Source organism: Kryptolebias marmoratus, linkage group LG11, assembly GCF_001649575.2.
Source record: "Kryptolebias marmoratus isolate JLee-2015 linkage group LG11, ASM164957v2, whole genome shotgun sequence".
NCBI classification, from domain to species: Eukaryota; Metazoa; Chordata; class Actinopteri; order Cyprinodontiformes; family Rivulidae; genus Kryptolebias; species Kryptolebias marmoratus.
Window position 1 is genome coordinate 18556305 of NC_051440.1, and position 18219 is coordinate 18574523.

General features: G+C 40.4%; 1 protein-coding gene across 3 annotated transcripts in view; it reads right to left on the reverse strand.

Annotated features, from left to right (window-relative positions):
• Positions 1-18219, reverse strand: part of LOC108239959 (zinc finger protein 469) — a 189709-nt gene that overhangs the window by 13587 nt on the left and 157903 nt on the right. The gene's annotated exons all lie outside the window — the stretch shown is intronic.

The following is an 18219-nucleotide window of genomic DNA, read 5'->3' on the forward strand; positions in this document are numbered from 1 at the left end:
ACAGCTTTTAGACAGTGAGAACTGTGAGCATGCTGACATTTGTTGCTTTTCTCCCAAGCATCCCAGACACAACTTCTCAGGTCTGAGTTTACTTTGGCCTTTTGCTTCCTTTGAGGTCCAACCAAACGAAGCCTGGAGTTAGCACCAAAATGTAATTTCTAGGCCTGGTAACTAAACTTCCATCCAGCACTCCTGTCTGCCTCCCCCAGTTATTACCAAAGCCGGGGGAGGTCTGTGGTTGGAGAAGCTACAATTTATCTCTGTTTCGGCTACTTTCCATCATACTGAAGCACCTCCGTTTGTATATCTTTACTAAAAGAAAAAGGCTTCATCTGAAGGAGTGAGTGCTAATTTCCTGATGAAATCTCAGTCCTACTGTATAAAAGTTTGGCATGTGAACATTGCTGCATGGGGCCTCTCCCTCAGGCAGTGACTACTCAGAAGTCTGTCAAGCACACCTACTGCAAGATGCATTTTCTCATCTGCACCATAAATTTTCAGACCATTTGGGGGCTGGTCAAACGTGCAAAGATAAAAAGATGTTGTAAATATATCCATCCTCATAAATCTCTCAAGTGATAGTTTTTTAAAAGTCTCAGGGTCATTTTGGGCTCAGCACTTGATTTTGTTTCCTTCCAGAGAGGCTCTTTATCAGCTCAGAGGATTATATTTTAACAGCTAACTTAAGGTACTGCAGTAACTGAATTACATAAATGGCTCTGTATCCTACAGTGGTTTCCCTTTTATAGAACTGATGCCACAAGCAATCAGTTTTTACAAAACCCACTCTGGTAGCTAGGCAGATAAGTAACCTACGTTTAGTCATTTGAGTAAAAAATAGCTTTAGGTCAACTGTGCAGTTAGCTTTATACAAAGCAAGACATATCTTTATCAATGGAGATCTTATAAAATCCTCTTAGCATCAGGTGATAGGACTGTTTTATAAAACACAATATGATGCTGATAACTCTGTAGCTAATAAAAGAAATCCTCACATTTGTACGTTTTATTAATCTTGACAAATTAAATGTTTATAATCATAATTAACACATGTGTAGTCCTGTTTCTAATTAAAGATATTGCAGCTCTTAAAGGCTAAGTCTTGTTGCCTTTGTAACGTCAGGGTTCAGAGATGCAGGTATCAAATGAGCTGGTGGGCCTATCATGTTGCATCAGTAGCCAGAGTGTCCAGATGCGACTTTACAACTGAATAGTTGGTCATAACTCTCCATTTTTACTTAAAGGATCGCGCTCTGGCGTGCGTTTCCTTGTCTCATCCTCTGGTAAAAGTTCTGAAGGCATTTAACAGGTTATGAGGGACGCTTGAAGAGGAGACCAGGCTGGGTTTTAGCCTGGTTGTGAAAAATCACATACCCTTTACACCTCTACAGACTCTAAAAGCCAGTGTTTGCTGCTATCTCTGCCACTGGTTGGGTTAAAGGCCCTGCCAGTATCTCCAGCGGGTAATGCTTGATCCAGCTCTGCAAAGTCAACAGTTTGTATCATAAATCAAAGTCTCCATTTTATTTACCCAGACTCTGGGTTGTGGTTTGGGCCTTAGAATGAATGCCCCCAACAACAAAAAGACGAGTACGAGTATCACAAGGACCTTAGAGAAGTAGCACCAAAGCTTGAGCTGTCAGTTTGCAAAGAGTTAGAGGTCATTGATGTCCTTACAAATGCCTTGTCCACTTCCCCTACAGCTGTGTGCGGCTCAGTAAATCTTCTTATGCTTCAGTCTTCTCCGCACAAGTCAAAATGACTTCATGCACAGACTTTAGGCATATTAATCTGCCAACTTTGTGGCAACTTTGACATGGTTTGCTCAGTTTTATCTTGAAAAGCATATATTGCCGCTGGACTGTGTGTAAAGAAACTGTGGTGGTGGCAAAATTGCGAGCTGGGCACAACCTGATATCAAATCCCCAGTGACTAGTCTAAAATTTATTCCATAAAATTGTGTTTTAGTGGAGCTTTACAAGTCAATTAAGACTGAGTGTATGTGTGTTCGTTTGGGCTCCTGTCAAATCACCAAGTTTCTCTGTGGCGCCCCATATGGCTTGACCACAACACCACCCTGATGCGTGAGACTGCTGAGTGTTTAAGAACTGGTGTATTTGTGGTAAAGACCCATATAAACTTTTTTCCCTTCTTCTTCTTCTTCTTCATTACTTTCACAGGGGTCTGTGTTGGTTTTACACAGGAATGCGGGAGTAGGTAAAAGGTGCTTAAAAGAAAACATAATTTCCTGAAAGCCTTTTTCCTGTAATTTTTCTGCAGGATGTATGCAGCGTTGGCTTGAGTGAATAAATGGTGGTAGCACTATGAAAATCTCTGTTCATTCATCACATCCGTGCCTTACGTAACTGCTTTTGCACTTTCTATTTTTGTGGGGTAAATCCCCTAAGTTGGCTCCGTATTTCCTACAGATGGCAAAATTCAAAGACGATAAACTCAGAATCTCTTTGTTCTAATATATTCACCATTTCAGCTCTGGTGTTGACGTTTGTTCTTTAATATTTACTCAATTTTGTGAAATAGAAAAGTAGATTACGAGCACCAGTGTAGCAATTAACCATTGCAAAGAGTATCAATACATGCTGAAGAGAAAAGCTCTCCACAGCCACAATGCATTATATGAACCAACAAAGAAGCAACAGCAAGTCAAGCTTTCTCCTCACACAAACAATGACTTCCTTTATTATAATCTAAATCAATAACTGGCACTGGCAAAAACGTCCAATTCTCATCTTTTCCAGATGCTTGCACACTGAAATATCATCAGAAAACGGTCTCTGAGATCTGAGAAAGGGAGAAGACAGATGAAGATGAGAGACGATGAGGTCAGCGACAACAAAGAAGAGAGGAAATGCAGGGAATGCCATTAAAGAGTGGGAAAATGGTGCAAGGGGATACTTTTCAGAAAACAAAAAGAGAGGAGTGTTGGGGTCTGTATAATTGAAGGGATACAGGGAGAAGAGGATCAGGTGGCGGACTGAAAGCTGTCTGAATGCTCTCATCACACCTCTTCCAACACGCGTGGTCCAGCGAAGGGAATGCAGTGTGAACGGCTGGCCCGGGGCCCGTGCTTGGGAGCGCCGCCAGAACCTCGGTCAGCCTGCCTGCCTGCCTACTCCTCTGTATTTTTGGAAACATCTATTATGCAAGCATTTTGCCTGTAAGATCTCAGCACTTATATCAGTTTAAAGGCAAGATGAGGAGGAGAGAGATGTCAGAGAATCGGCTTTGCTTTCACAACTCGACCACACAGTTATTACAACAGAAGCTCTTGATGTGGATGTGTGAGCAGCAGTGGCCTCTCAGTTGTTCGGATTATTTATTTCTCAGTTTTGAAATACGATAAGATAATTAATGAGTCATCCGTTTGCAGTGCTGGTGACGTTTTGTCAGTAGCCTTCAGAATATTCCAAAGATGTCTCAGCGCTCGAAATGAAAACAGTGAGCACAGTTATACTCGTGCCTTCTACCCAAACCCCACCCTTCACACAATGTGGTTAACTGCTCGGTGGGGAAGATGCAGGCAGCACAGGAGTGCGTGTCTGTGTGCATTACTCTGTGTGTGAACGTTTAAGGGATTTTGGTGTGTAATTCCAGAGGCTCTCCTCACCCCCACCCAAGATTTTCCTCCTTCTCAGACAAACTTTTATTTTTTTTTCTAGCCACTGGATTCTGGACTCAGTCTGTTTCCATATTGCAAACCACAGCATTCCACAAACATGATGGAATCTTTGTTTTAGAGCATTAAAAGGTTATTTTTTCCTCTTTTTGACCCAATTTCCCGAATTTCTGCAGGTCTATGGAATATTACTTGTGTGGCCATAAAAGAAAAAGCTATTGAGTGATAGACTGTAAAACATGACTGAGTAGATAAGAATATTAGGAAGCGAGTGACCTGGTCAAAATTTCCTGGCTCCTACTTATAACCACAGTAATCTCATCCTGAAGGGACAAAAATCCTTCTTTCAGGTGTTGTTCTTCCTTAAATCTGTTTTCAGTGTGTCAATATTTGCTTGTCCTTTCTTCTCCCTGGGCAAAAGTATTTGGTTGCCTTTCAAAATCATTAAGGTTTTATTAAATGAAAAAGAAACTCCAAGTCAGAATAAGACAAGATTTCATTAATGAGTGGTGTGCAACCTCCAAAGTAATTACTGCGGCTGCACCCTCACACATGAGAGGTGAATTTAATCAGCGTTCACTTAGTATTATACTACACACCAAGGAGACAACCACCCCAAAAACTAACTAGTAAAGGCTGCACATATTTTCACATTGGCAAAGGGAGTAAATCAATATTTTCTTCACAGGCACGAATCAATGACATTCTGAACTAATTAAAGACAGTCTCTTGTTACATATTTTTTATAATTTACTTTGTTAAATTGTGTTTTTTGGGGGTTAGAAAACATATTATGAGTGAAAAATAAAGTCGGCTTTGGATTTTAGGTGAAATTATACTAGTTTTAAAATAAAAAGTTGGATATTTTGGGATTCTTACAGGTCATATCAAGCATATAAAAGCAAAAATAATCAACTTGTAGAACCCTGAAAGGACAACTGAAATCTGGGTTTAGTTAAAATTAGCTTTTTGCACCATGACGTTAGTTGTGCACTACATTAGTGCACAACTACTATTACTAGATATTAATGCACAATAGATATGTGTACTTTATATACCTTAGTCCAGTGTTGAGCATATTTTAGTCATTTGCAGCTTATTTTCCTCCTTATTTTTACATCTATTTGTGTGTGTCTCCCTGCTCATAATGTGGCTGACCTCGGTCAGCGGGTTCTTCTCTCTGCAGATGACTCCAGACCACTTCAGTGGCTTTTTCTCTGCCTTGTCAGAGAAGAGAAACAGACTTCCTCTTATCCTTAAAGAGATGGAGTTGATCTACAAGTGTCAGTGGAAAGATTTAAGATGAATATAACAAAAATAGAGTCACACCTATGCCAAATTGAGGGTAGAGGAGATTATTTTAGCAGAAAATGTTCTAAAGAAAGCAGTTTAATGATTGCATATGAGTTTTTACAGATTAAATCATCTCCCAGATTTAACTTTCAACACTGATTTAAAGGTAACAAATCACAGTGTTATTTTAAAGTGGTCAGTGGGTCTAAAATATTAAATCTGTATGTAATGGATGGACCCCCTCACATATGTAAACATAGAGTAAAAGAAGAAATACGGGAACCTCATCTTCAAGCGTTTCAAGCACTCTCTACACGAAAACAATAAATCATCAGCTTAAATTGTCCATCAAACCGTTAAGGAGAACTGAAGCAGCAAATGACAACAAAGAGGAGAGAAATCTATTTGACATTCTCAACAGAAAACCTTTCTATTCAGCCGTGCCAAATAAAAAGAAAACTTGTTTTTTCATCAGCTACGGTGTTTACATGGACAATCTTTTATCTGGAGATGAGACAAATATTATTAGAAAACTTAATCTCCTTGTGCCATTTTTTTCAGTTCTATGTTAACATAAATATATGTCCATATGTGCACATAGACTCACTTAACAGAGCTGCAGCTTTATGAACTTTGTGTTTATCTTTTATCTAACCCAAATATTTTTGCAGCTCCACGGTCACTCAGTAATATCTACGAGCGTTGCTTCACAGTCCCCCGTTGATCAATGCTGCTTCAGAAATGCATCACGGAGGAAGCTTTTTATTTATGAAGGAACGGCTCGTTTTGCTCCATTACCTGAAGGAAGCCGGAGGCAGTGAGTGCAGCGGGGGCCACCTCCACATAGGTGAAAGTCCAGAGATGAGACTGGGCCTGCAGAGGCAGAGTTACAGCCCGGGTGTCAGTGGCCCCTGGGGACTCAGGCTTTTCTTACTGACCCGTCACCCTGCTGACCATGAATCACTGAGTAAACTCACAGAAGAAGAGCGTGCACAAACAGGCCGGGCTGTGGAGAACTGCATCCTCGTGCCACTACATTTTGATGTCACCCCCGCCTTCTCACACACACACAATGCGTACATGGCAAAATAATTACTCAGCACTAAACGTGATACTATTTGTGCAGCGTCACAAAAGTTCGGTAATGGTTTCCACATGTGATGTGTGGTTGGTGCTTCCCAGTAGGGGCTAATGTTTTGAGCAGTTGGGAAGTTTTACCTTCTTTTACCAAAGAACTGATTACAAACCCATTATATCACTATATCACATTTTAGAGAAATAAATGAGTTGCCATGAGGCCCAGACTTAAGAGGCCTAATTTTCCTGAAACAAAAACAACCTAGCTTGGTTTGTTTCTTCTTAACACAGGGTTTAAATTAAGTTTTATTGTGCTTCTTCTGCAGGCTGACAGTAGGTAATATCCAATGAAGAATATCAAGAGAAAGTTTTTTTTTTTGAGACCTCAGTGTCCCTTCAGGCAATGCTCATAACCTTTCACCTTTAGGTAAGATTTTACTTGTAAGACAGAGCTTTCTTTGCATTCAACAAGAGGACAAACAGTCAAGTCCTAACATGTGACCATGAAAGGGATTTTCCCTTAAACCTTGAGAAAGTGGGCTATGCAAAAGCATTAATGCCAAATTAAACAAGCTAATTTTCATAAAATGTAGTTTTCCTGTGAGATTACAGAACTGACAAAAGTACACAAGCACCGTTTGTAAATGAACCTTTGGTCTAAGTTCATGTTAGCCAATAAGAATGCTTTGAGCTCTATGTAACTTCACTGTGTGTGTGACTGCATTTCATTCCAGTGTGTATAATTGTATATATGTGAAAGAGGCTTGTTGTCTTGAAGCAAGCAAGTGCTTTCATGTATAATTTCACCGTATGTTCTGTGACTGACGTGTGTTTTGGTTTGGCAGGGGGAAATTCAAGAAGTTGTAGGTATACTGTTTCTTTATTAACCCGGCGGATGAAGCCAAGTGTTTAAGTCTAATTTAATGCCTGGGTCACAGACTGGCACACAGGCATTAAAAATCAAAAGGGGATCAGATTCATTTCACATAAACTTGGCACGAGATAAGTTGTGATGTATGCCAAGAGACAGAGATTGGAAAAATGACAAACAGGGTGAGACAGAGAAAAGATGACAAGATAACAACTTGAAAATCATCACGAAAAAAAAAAAAAACTTCTTAAATTTCTCTGCTTCTACCCAAAGTGTCACGCTTCTCATCTTGCTGTACTTCTTTCTGTCTATCTTTATGCTTTCCTTTTTTTTTTTTTTTGCCAACCTACTTTCACATGAAAGCAAATTTCTTGAGTTTGGCCATAGGCCACAGGAAACTGAAGGGCAGGTGGGGGTTGATGCTGGGAGGAAACAAAAACATTTATAGAAGATTTAGGATGAATGTTAGTGGAGCAGGCAAATAACTGGCAGTCATGGCTTAATGCTAGAGGCAACAGAGCTAACTCAAAGAATGAGACCATGAGCTGAGGATATTTGGAGCTAAGTGGTGTGGGGGCGAACCTGAGAGGTTTTTCTTCACAGCTTAATTCTAGATCTTATTGTATGAGATGGGTGGAAAGGGCAGAAAAAAAACAGTAATATTTTTTCCCTTTTTTATTTTTGTGTCCGATTTGCACCAGTGCCAAGGTCAGTATTCCTCTGGCCAATGGTAAAAGGGAATTCCAGGCACAGTCTGTGTGAGTCAGTACCAGCATTTTCCAAATTCGCTTGGCCTGCATCTCTTTAAATAGCCCAAGGAAATGTCCAAATGACCTAATTACGACTCAGGCTTTCCTAAGTAGCCTGTGTCAATGCATGACATGGTTTTTAAAAATATACACAGCCACAGAACAGCAGGGTCTTGGCGGTAGTTACGCTGTTCTTCTGTTTGATTTTTATTGGTGGGGCAGTGAGCTGGATTTTGATTCATTTCTTTGTCTTTCAGCTCTTAAGGCTATCCTTGGTCAGGGTAGTCCTTTAAACAACTGAATGAGCTACCAGAAAAAAGCAGATTTGACCAATTTGCTTTTTTCTTTATTGTAATAGTCCAAATCACAACTTCTGTTTCAGTAACATAGTTTACATCAATACAAAAACAGAGTTATTCTAAACTGTGACACTGATGGACATTTAAAACAAAAAAAGTTTCAATGCCTGAGCAAACACAATTTAAAAATGATTTCTGGTTTGGCATCCTAACACTTTCGTCCAATTTAGCTGCTTAGTTACACCTAAAGTAGCTCTTGGAAACAATAACAAAAGGGTTAAACAAAAGCCTTATTCATAACAAGTGAATCTGAGTGGAGCTGTCATTTAGAGACATTTTAAGAGAACTAACTTTAACTTCGAACTGTGTTTGTTTGTTCAGTGCTGCGGGAGACAAAGTGGTATGAAAAAAAACAACAACCCTTTACAGTAATGGTTTGGACAAGCCGTGCCAGTTTCAGTAAAATGAAGGGGAATGTGAAGGTCTGAAGTTCTTTGGATTCCTTCAAAACATTTTAACCTTTTCATCAACGAGTCAACCTTTTTAGGTGAAGCCTCTTTGTGTACAAATGAAAAAACAATCTATAGATACAAAAATGAAAAAAAAAAAAAAAAAAACCCCAACAACAAATAAAACGTTTTACAAATTTGAAAGCAGATACTGTTTAACACAGTTCAGCAATTCACTTTCTACAATTATTCCATCTGGTAAACCCAAATCTCACAACAGGGGGAGATAGTAGGAGGAGAATATGAGGAAGAGGAGAGGAAGTCAAGCAGAGAGGAGACAGATTTGAGCTCCCAGAGCTCTGACTGCAGACGGCCAATCTACCTCAGATCCTGGATGGGATGATACAGTAGCTTTCCTGTAACAGACACAAGCAGTTCAACAGGTTCCTTCACATCAGGATGTGGAAAAATAAATATTCTGTACTCCTGAGGATTGACTTCTGGTTCTAGTAGAGTTAACTGCATAAGCATACCTTACTTTGTAATGGTCAATTTAATGGACAGCTACTTGAGATTTTATCCAGCCATATGACATTCTGGCAAAATTCTCAGAGGCACTCTGGTAAACAGCTTCTCCTGTCGGATCAAGTTGCAAAAGCTTAGAGTCATTTTTGTGCTTCACCTTTCTGCGTCACTTCCACATTTGTTCCTCACTTTTCCGGTCTTTTGTTCTCATCTCACCCCCCCACTGTCTCAGCCTCCTCTTCATCAGTCCTGTAAAGGCATGATGTGTGTTGATGCAACTGCAGCAGGAGGACTACCTGGTGTGTCGCTGTGTCAAATGGGCCGAGGGGTCTGCCGCTGAAAAGAAGCTCTATGCTGCATCTGCAGGATCCCCTTACAAGACCACTTCCTGCTTCCGACCCACTCCTCACAGGCGGACCTGTATGCCAAGGCCGAAAAAAATCTTGCACAGAGGGGTTCAGTGCACCCAGGGGCTGAGCACAGGACCCTATTCATCCTCTTCCTGAAACTCCTCCCTGTTTCTTCCTGACCAACCTCGAGCCTGCTTTATTTTAAAATTCAAATACTTCTCTTTCTGGGGCAATGAGATAAACTAACTGCTCATTCCTTCTTTTCAATGGTGCTCAAGAGACAAGATAGAGATGAGAAACAAAGTGCACCACGGTCGAGTATTTTTTCAATCCGTCTGTCTGACATCTGAGACATGAAAAGTGAAATAAGAGAAGTGTCAAGCCAGAGATTAGATACCTTTGAGTTATGGAAATGAGGTACAAAAGAATCTTCATAGGTAAATCAACCTTATTTCAGTATAGGTGAGAGGAAAAGGTTTAAAAAAAAAGCCTGCCTGAAGCAGATAGGAGCAGGTGGATACTGGAGTCACGCTGCTATTCCTGGAATGCTAACTTTGCCCCATCTAGACCTGGCAAAGGCGAGTGGTGGTGGTGGCGGTGGGGAGCTCAGGAATACTGAACTCCACCTGAGTCAAACTATTTATACAGGAAACCTATGAGAGCCAGGGGTATTTAGGATTCTTAGGGAAATAGTAAAGTGGGCAAGTAACTCCTAAGTCAAATAAAACCTGAGCATTAATGATGAGTCTGTCGCTGTATTGGATGATTTTGCTTTGGCCTCTTTTTATTCCAGCAGGAGAGCTTAAGCCAGTCTGTTTTTACTACTGTCCTTGTCATTCTCCCATCGGACAGCACCTTGTTTTTCTACTTTAAATGCATTAAAACAGCACCTGATATGTCCATTCCTACCAGGGGGATAGAAAAACATTTAGCTTGCAGACTCCCCGGGCTTCCCCCTCGTATGTCAGCCCCAGATGACGGTGAGAAGAATGAGGCTCTGTACGGCCACTGCAAGAAGCCATTCATCCAGTCACAGCTCGACCACAACGTGAGCAGAACTTACCCATCGTGGCTTAAACAGAACTGGTACTGATCTGATCCATGGTGTCCCAACACCAGACAGCATTAGTATCGATCCTGTTCATTCTAAACAGCAGAGCATCAGTGGTTTAACGGCATTGTTGTTGGGTTTCAGCAAAGTTGACAAGCCTGCAGAATCACTCTCAATTTGCTAAAGATCTGCATGAATCAAAGACCCATGAAGATACTCAGTGCACCCTGCAGGCACTGCTGTTACTAACAGGACACAGATTGAAGCTCAGCAGTGCATCGTAACCAAACCTGTGTTTACAGGACTAATCTTTGGTTGATCAACAAACTCAGTCAACCCAGACTACTGAGCATTCTTTTTAACCCTCCTCGTTGCCTTTGCCATGCTGAACAGGGGTCCTTATTATTGGCTGGTGGCTAACTGGAAGCTGTGGAACAAACCAGAGTCCCTGGCAGAGCTCGCGTTGTTCCCTTCAGTCCTGCTCAGGCTCACTAGAGACCAGCGCTGGAGGCTGAGACAGAGAAAGTAGCTTCTGTGCATCAACTGTGTCCAACCTTTCTGGCTTCACATGCCTGTGTGAGAGGCTGGCAGCTGGGCCAAGCCAAAGAGTGACCAAAGTGAACAGTGTGTATTTAGGAATATTTTTCTCAGCCCATGTCTGATGGAAAATATACAAGCAGGGGCACTTAATATTTTATAAAACTGACAAAGATAACAACAGCTTCCTGTTTTGATTTGATGGACTTCTGGTCATAAGACAGAATGAATGAGTGGTTTATTCTAAGATCATAAGATGATGCTAAACCAGAGATCCAAGGCATGAAAAGTGGAAAAAGATGAACTTAGTGTAGTATCATCATGTCATCAGAAGCAATAATTACCAAACAAGTAATTGAAAATAATCATTGGACGTACAACTGTTTAACTATTGGAGTCAACCTGATCCAAGATGGCCACAACAGCTAATTAACATTAGAAATGACAGAACTAGCTATAACTCTGAGATAATATTTGGTGTGGTAGTAGCCAAGAGCCATCCCCAACACATACCTCAAGCACTAACAGATTGGACATAAGATCGTTGTTGAAACTTTGACATGCCAGGCAGTGAGCGGTATGCGTTCCTTCCACAAATGCCAGACCATTTTTTTAACTATTTATTTACACATATGCAAAATTATATCATCTTCAGATATAACTAATATGACAAAATGTGCCGAGAAACCCTTAACTGGTTTCAACCATCCCATCAACAATGATTAGATTAAAGAAAAAAATGTATAAAAAGTGTACATTTTCGGGTATAAAATAAATTGCAGTGATAAAGCTGTGGCAGATAGCACAAGTTTAAACTTTGAGATAGGGTCCAACATTTGGAGCTGTAAATAAGTTTAAGAAGATTCAAATAGTATTTTCTTTTCAGTCCTACATCTTGCAAATGTTATAAACAAGAAAAGAAACTGTTTCAGGCGTGTATTTTTTCTACGTGAACCCAAACAAAACTCAGAAAGAAATCAAATTTATCTTGAAAGTTCAACAATTTTTAATTTTCACAAAACATTACAGAGGCATGGAACCTAAATTGATTGATGCTGACTAAGAATAACTGATAATTTGGTTAATTAGATCTTTTTTATTCTGTTATTAGTGTAAGCAAACATGGTTGCCTGCCTTTCTGTGTTATTACTCTGACGGACAAGCAACCTAGCAGGGTTCACCCCATCTCTGGAACAGGCTCCATCCTCCTCATGATCAGGCACACAATAAAGAGGGCACAGAGAATGGATGGAAACATGTTTCATCAAAGTGGTATTTTCAAGCTAGAGTAATGATGTCCTCCATCTCATAAATCATACTTTCCTTCTCCTTCCTATTTTTACAGCTGTACACAACTAAATCTGTTGAAATGCTTTAATTCTTAGTGAACGGGAAAGACAAGAAATCCAGAAACTCAGGTTCTCACAGTATGTTAACTAATCAATGATCCACTCTTGACCTTAAATACACAGAAGTGTAACCATGATTCACTTCAGAAAAATCTTATCAAAGAATGAATAATGATTTAACAACTTATTTCAAAGAGAAAAAAGGGAGACTTTTATGCCAGATCAGATTGGGAGGGACTGAAACCAGGTGTTATGAAAAGAAAAGAACGAGGTACAATATCTGTTTTGAATCGAAAATGCTGTTTGTCACTTTTGTTATTTGTAAAGCTCGCTGTTTGCAATTCTAACTAGGTATTGCACATAGTCTCACATTTCTGACATCTTGTAAACTCACTATCAATAACTCAAACAAAATGACTACTGTGAGCTTTGCAGCACAGTTGGTTAGGTTTTTGCTTCCAGAACTGTGCACTTCAGATGGAAACATTTTCATTTGCACAAACTGAAGTAAGGATAGCACACTGTAATTTATGTGTCAACCTCTGTAACACGTGAAATGTGTGAGTGTTGCACCCCGAGTGGCTCTGATGAATAAACCATTTGGCCGGGCTGTCGGAATCGGAAGCTCTGTCACAGTCCATTAAAAGACGGAGGCAGAGCGACAAGCGAGGAGACGTAAACCTGCGCTGTTGACCTCTCAGCTCTTGCTGTCCTTCTGCACCTATATGAGGAAAACTGCCAGTTTGAGTTTTATGCTCCCTGTTGCTCTTTTGCACTGTTTTCTGTTTGCCATGGCAGTATCATGTGTCCAGCCAATTGAGTTGGCACAAGCTGCATCTCTGGCCCAGGAAAGCCATTAATCTAGGGTTAGAGGGTCTTAAGGGGCCATGTGAGAACCATTGGTCACTAAAACACATGTTGATCTAGTCAAAGGTTTGGTCAAAAACAGGATGCAAGATTTAGGAAGTATTTATCAGAACAAAATATTATTACAGAGAATACCTATGATTCTGCTTTCCCAATTTGATTCCTCTAACTGTAAAGTGACCGAACCAGATTTTTCCTAAATGTGCACATCATTTAGGCACTGACACACCATAAAAGCAAAGTTTTTATACTCATCTACTATTACAGGAACTGGAAAAACTAAGAATTACAGCACCTCCTTTTAGTTTTACTAAAAAAACACTTAAAGTTCATGTACTGAAAACTATGTGGAGTATTTATTGCAACAGTTCTAGGACAGATAAAAAAATGAACATATTCCAATGTGATAGGTGTATTTTCTCCTGAGTGTATACAGAGAGCAATCCTTACTCATAATAAGAATACTCAAAAAGGGCAAATGAGCAGAGAGCAATTAAAATGAAATTTAAGATTGTTGTGTTTTGAGAGGATTTGAAACTTTAAAAGATTTAAACAACCTCTGAGAGCAAGAAAGAATATCTGTTTTGATGATCAGAAGCGCCAGTGTAAACAAACCTGTAGAGATGTGTACGGGGATTCCGTCCAAGGACACGCTCTTATCTTACAGTAAAATACCTTCCTTTCTATGGTGAGGCAGTCAACCACCGTTTCTTCAACCCCGCAACGCGAGCATTTACAGAGTCAAACACGTCACCAGGTCTCATACTCTTGGCAGTAATCTAGGAGGAATTTATGAATGGCTTTTGGTTTGTCTGGTCAGGGGCTCTGCTATTTTTCTGCTGTTCCATTTCCCTCAGACTGTTGCTGCTGCTCCGACAGACGTGAATAACCTCAGTGATGCAATCTCTCCACGAATGCCGACTTGATGTTCCATTGTTAAAGGCAGAAAAAATGTGTTGGATGGAGGGGTGCGAGGGGGCAGTTGTTTTTCCTGCTCTAAGTGGGAAAAATGACATCACAGTGGTAAAAAGGGGCACAGCTGATAAGACGTTTAACTACAGCATTCTTATGTGAGTTTGCTCTGAAGTTGAGGGGTCCATATGTTGTTTATCAGCTATACTGTGTAATTGCACCATGGCAACTGTGCATTTGGCAGCCAGCACTTTATGCCATCTGAGTGAAAATCTGGCGGAAACTGACGCTAGAGAAGAAATGACGAGATGTCTTTACTAGCCCCCATTAAAGCTAAAATGCTGAAATACACCAGGAGTGTTCACTGTGGGTCAGAAGGAAAAACATATGACACATGGTGGAGTCACTTTTTTTATCAGAGGAGAGAATCCATTGGAAAGATTTGCTCTCAACACATTCTCACTCTCAACATTTTAAATAACTGGTCAGAAAGGTCACATGCCAACACCCTAAATAATCTTTTAGATGTATTTTTGTGAGAACTTTTAATGACAAAGTGCAAATTTGGAAGTGGTGGAGAGATTTAGGAAAAAGCAGTCATTTTAGGCAAATTTTTCCTCTTGGCTGTAATCTCCGAAATGCCTTCAGGAAAATATTTAGTTTTAAAAAAGTCCAGACCATTACACTGACAAATGGAGAGAGAAGCAGGGCTGAGATGGCAAACGCTACACATACATACAAACTGCACGCATTATTTAGTTTGAGCCATAACAAATATTCTCACTTATCATATTAAGTTACTAAGCAGCAGGTAACTAAATATGTCCAGACTGTGCCTCTCCTGTAGTTGTGTCTGAACTCTGCCATTAAACTGCTGGAACTGACACAAACTTCATGGTGGATTTGCATCAGTCCAGCTACATTATTGGTTGGATATTACTTCAGGTATAAAAAGACACTTGGGGCCAGGGTTTCAAGAGAACAGCAAGTTTTCTCTGACATTGCAAGATTTCTTCTTCTGTTTATTTTGTTCTTTTTAGGGCTGACACTTTTTTGGTATTGACTTATCCACCTTCCTCTTTTTCTTTCAGCTGTCATGGTCAGATACGAAGAAGTCCAAAGAATATGTTCAAAGAATATGTTCAAAGACCTTCAGAAAATTAATGATCAAGATCACTTTAAAATCATTACAGAAAGTCTGTCTCCTTGGAGAGAAAATGCATATAAATGAAATACCTAGCATTCCTTGAATGAGTTTATATTGCCAACCAACATGCATGCCAATGTTTTAATTAAAAATGACATGTTTGTGCTTAAAGTGTGTGTTGAAGGTGACTCCCAGCTACTACCACACTGACCTTTAGCTCTGTATTTCTAAAATTGACTGAGTTGTAGCCATTTTTGTGTTTGCTAAGGTTGATTAGCTTTGGCAGCCATTTTTGGATCAGGTTGATTCCACATGTTTATCAGTTGTAGATGTACATCCAGTGATTACTTCCTGAGAGTTTCATTAAAATCTGTCCAGAGTTTCATTAAACATTTTGTTAACAGACAGAATGTCATGAAAGGTAAATAAGGAGTGGTTTAAAACAGTGCATGCTATATGGCACTACAATTCTTTGTGCTTAAAGCTTTTCTTTTATGTTTTATTTACTGCAGTGAGGAGTTTCTGTATAATAATGTCATCAGCAGACGTTTGTTGTAGCTTCATGTCTGTTAACAGATATTAATGGATTTCTGCTGCAGTCTGACTCACTGTCATTAAATAAAAGCAACATTTGTACACTAGGCTTTGAAAAATGACTTCAAGAAACCCTAAGTGGGAAATAGTTGCAAAATAGCAAAAAACTGTAAGCAGACAGAAGATGTCCTCCGCCATGAGGAGAGATGAATGTTAGTGAAAAAGGTCAAGGATTGCTTTAGTTTCCGAGGGAAAAAGTCTGAAAATCCTGGGGACAGTGTCCAGCATTTCTGGAACTTTTCATTCATTGTTAGATAGTTCTTATTCTTCGGTACAAATCACCAAATCCTACTAAAAGCAAACACTGTCTCGTTCCACTCATTTCCCTGGTAGTCAGGGGAAAAAGAACAACATAACAGTAACAGATGAGGATGACGCAGCAGGCTGGGCAGCTGGCTGCTCTGATACAGCAGAGACCTGGAGGTTACCTGTGAGTAAGACGCGGAGAGGAAAGCAGGGAGGCATCTGAAGAATGGTTCTGGTATGTGAGTGAATCACTTGATGTGTGGTGAGTTTGGACCGTGCCAATGGGCCCCGTAAAAGCTCCTCTGTTATTCCACATTACCGAGCACCAGGTGCTTTTATTGCTGCACCAACACTAACAAAAACCTTTGGGTCAAATACTGAGGATGTGTAAGAGCGCTGAATCGTATCCAGCTGGCTGATTGGTCTGGCTTTGAAGGACTCTCACCAATTAAGCTTAATGAACTCGTTGTGAATTTCTTAAAGATTCACTTGGTCCCAGGACTCTCCCTTTTTTTTTTTTTGCAGTTTTAGCAGTTACTCTGTGTGTGCCCTCCCACGTGTGCACATTTTCTATTTCAGTCCCTCCCTCTCGCCTTGACTCTTCTTTTTGTTTGGTCCTCTGCAGCTCTTTGACGCTCCCTCTTCAGAGACAGACTCTTTAACAAGCCTCCCTCAGTGGGCAGTAGACAGAAAGGGGAGGTTATTTTTAGATTGCTCGCTGATTCAAAGTGGAACGTTTTTTTTTTCTTCAACCTTGTAAAAAGTTCTCTTCCTCTTTCTCAGTCTGCAGTGGAGTTTAGCATCTCTGTGGGGGATTGCTTGTTGCCTCTCCCACACAAACTCATCTCTTCCCAGACTCATCTATCCCCCCACCACCACCACCACCGTCACACTCATCCTCTCCAAACACTGACATCATTTGACAGACTGAACTCTTTCCTCTGCCTGTGGGGGCTGCTCTGTTCCGTCTGTACACCATGAAACGGGCGAGTTTAAGCTCTTGACACAAATCAAGCAACGAGAGAAAAAAACAAGCTGTCAGAAAACACACATCTGCTGCAGGAAAACAAGCCCGATACATCATTACATCCGTACTGCAGCTCTCCTCACATGACCTTCTGCTCATCAACACAGCTGTTTTGACTTGATGGTGACTTTTACACTTTTAAATAGGAACTAAAAGTACACATCACACAGCTGTATTACGCCTCTAATAATTAGGCCAGAGCTTTATCCAGGAGGTGATGGGTGTTCTTACTTCAGAGTTTTCCTGTCTTGAACCCAAACCCGAGGCCAACTATTTTCTCCTGTCTCTGCAAATACAAACACACACACATGCACACACTTCCCCTGCCATGTGGATCACATCATCTCTGGGCTGAACTGGTGAAGTAAAAAGAGGGAGACACGGTCCTCCGGGTTTTACTAGTCCCACTCTCATTGACCCACACCGGGGACTAAAGTTGGACCTAGCTCCTGTTGCTTTTCTTGAAAGTGAGCCAATTTCTTTGAAAATATTCTGTTTTTAGAAATGCACATTTTCCTTCACCCGTAATTTGAAGGAGGGACTTCTTAAGGAGCGGGAGATATTGCGTGGTAGCTGGCCTGGCAGGGACCACGCAGGAAATCTTTCATTAAAACTCGCTCACGGTCCATGACTTCAAAACATAAAGCTGTGTGTTAGATTTTGAACGTCTAGGGACACAATGCAGTTCAGCTGAAAGGTTTGTAATGTCTCACAACAAAACCTGACCAATGACAGTCTCTGGAAACTCTGTTTAAAACAAACAATGTGGTAAAATCATAGCTCAAGATCTGGGATTTAAAGTTTCTGACAGACAGCTCTGTTTGAAGTGCTCTCCTTGACTATGTGAGGCTGATCAAAGACTTTTTTCCTCATGAACTTTCAAAAATATTCTCACAATAAAGCCTCTACAAAGAGTAAAGGCAGTGAGCTAGTAAAAAAAGAAATAAATAAAGAGAAAAGAGAATGGAAAGTGATAAAGACAAACCAAAGGGCTAAATGAAGTCTAATCACAAAACACTTTGGTGAGTTACACTGCATCAAACCACTTCAAATTGTTCCTTCTTCAGCCTATTTAGGAGCTGCAGTCAGAAAACATGGAACACATTGGGGCTAATTGACAATTACATGTAAAAATATCTATGTGGGATAAGTTACTTTATCCAAAACATCTGGTGCAGATGAGAGAAGCAGTTCTCCAACCAAAATCCGACTTCTTCACCAAAACACTGCCACCCTTGC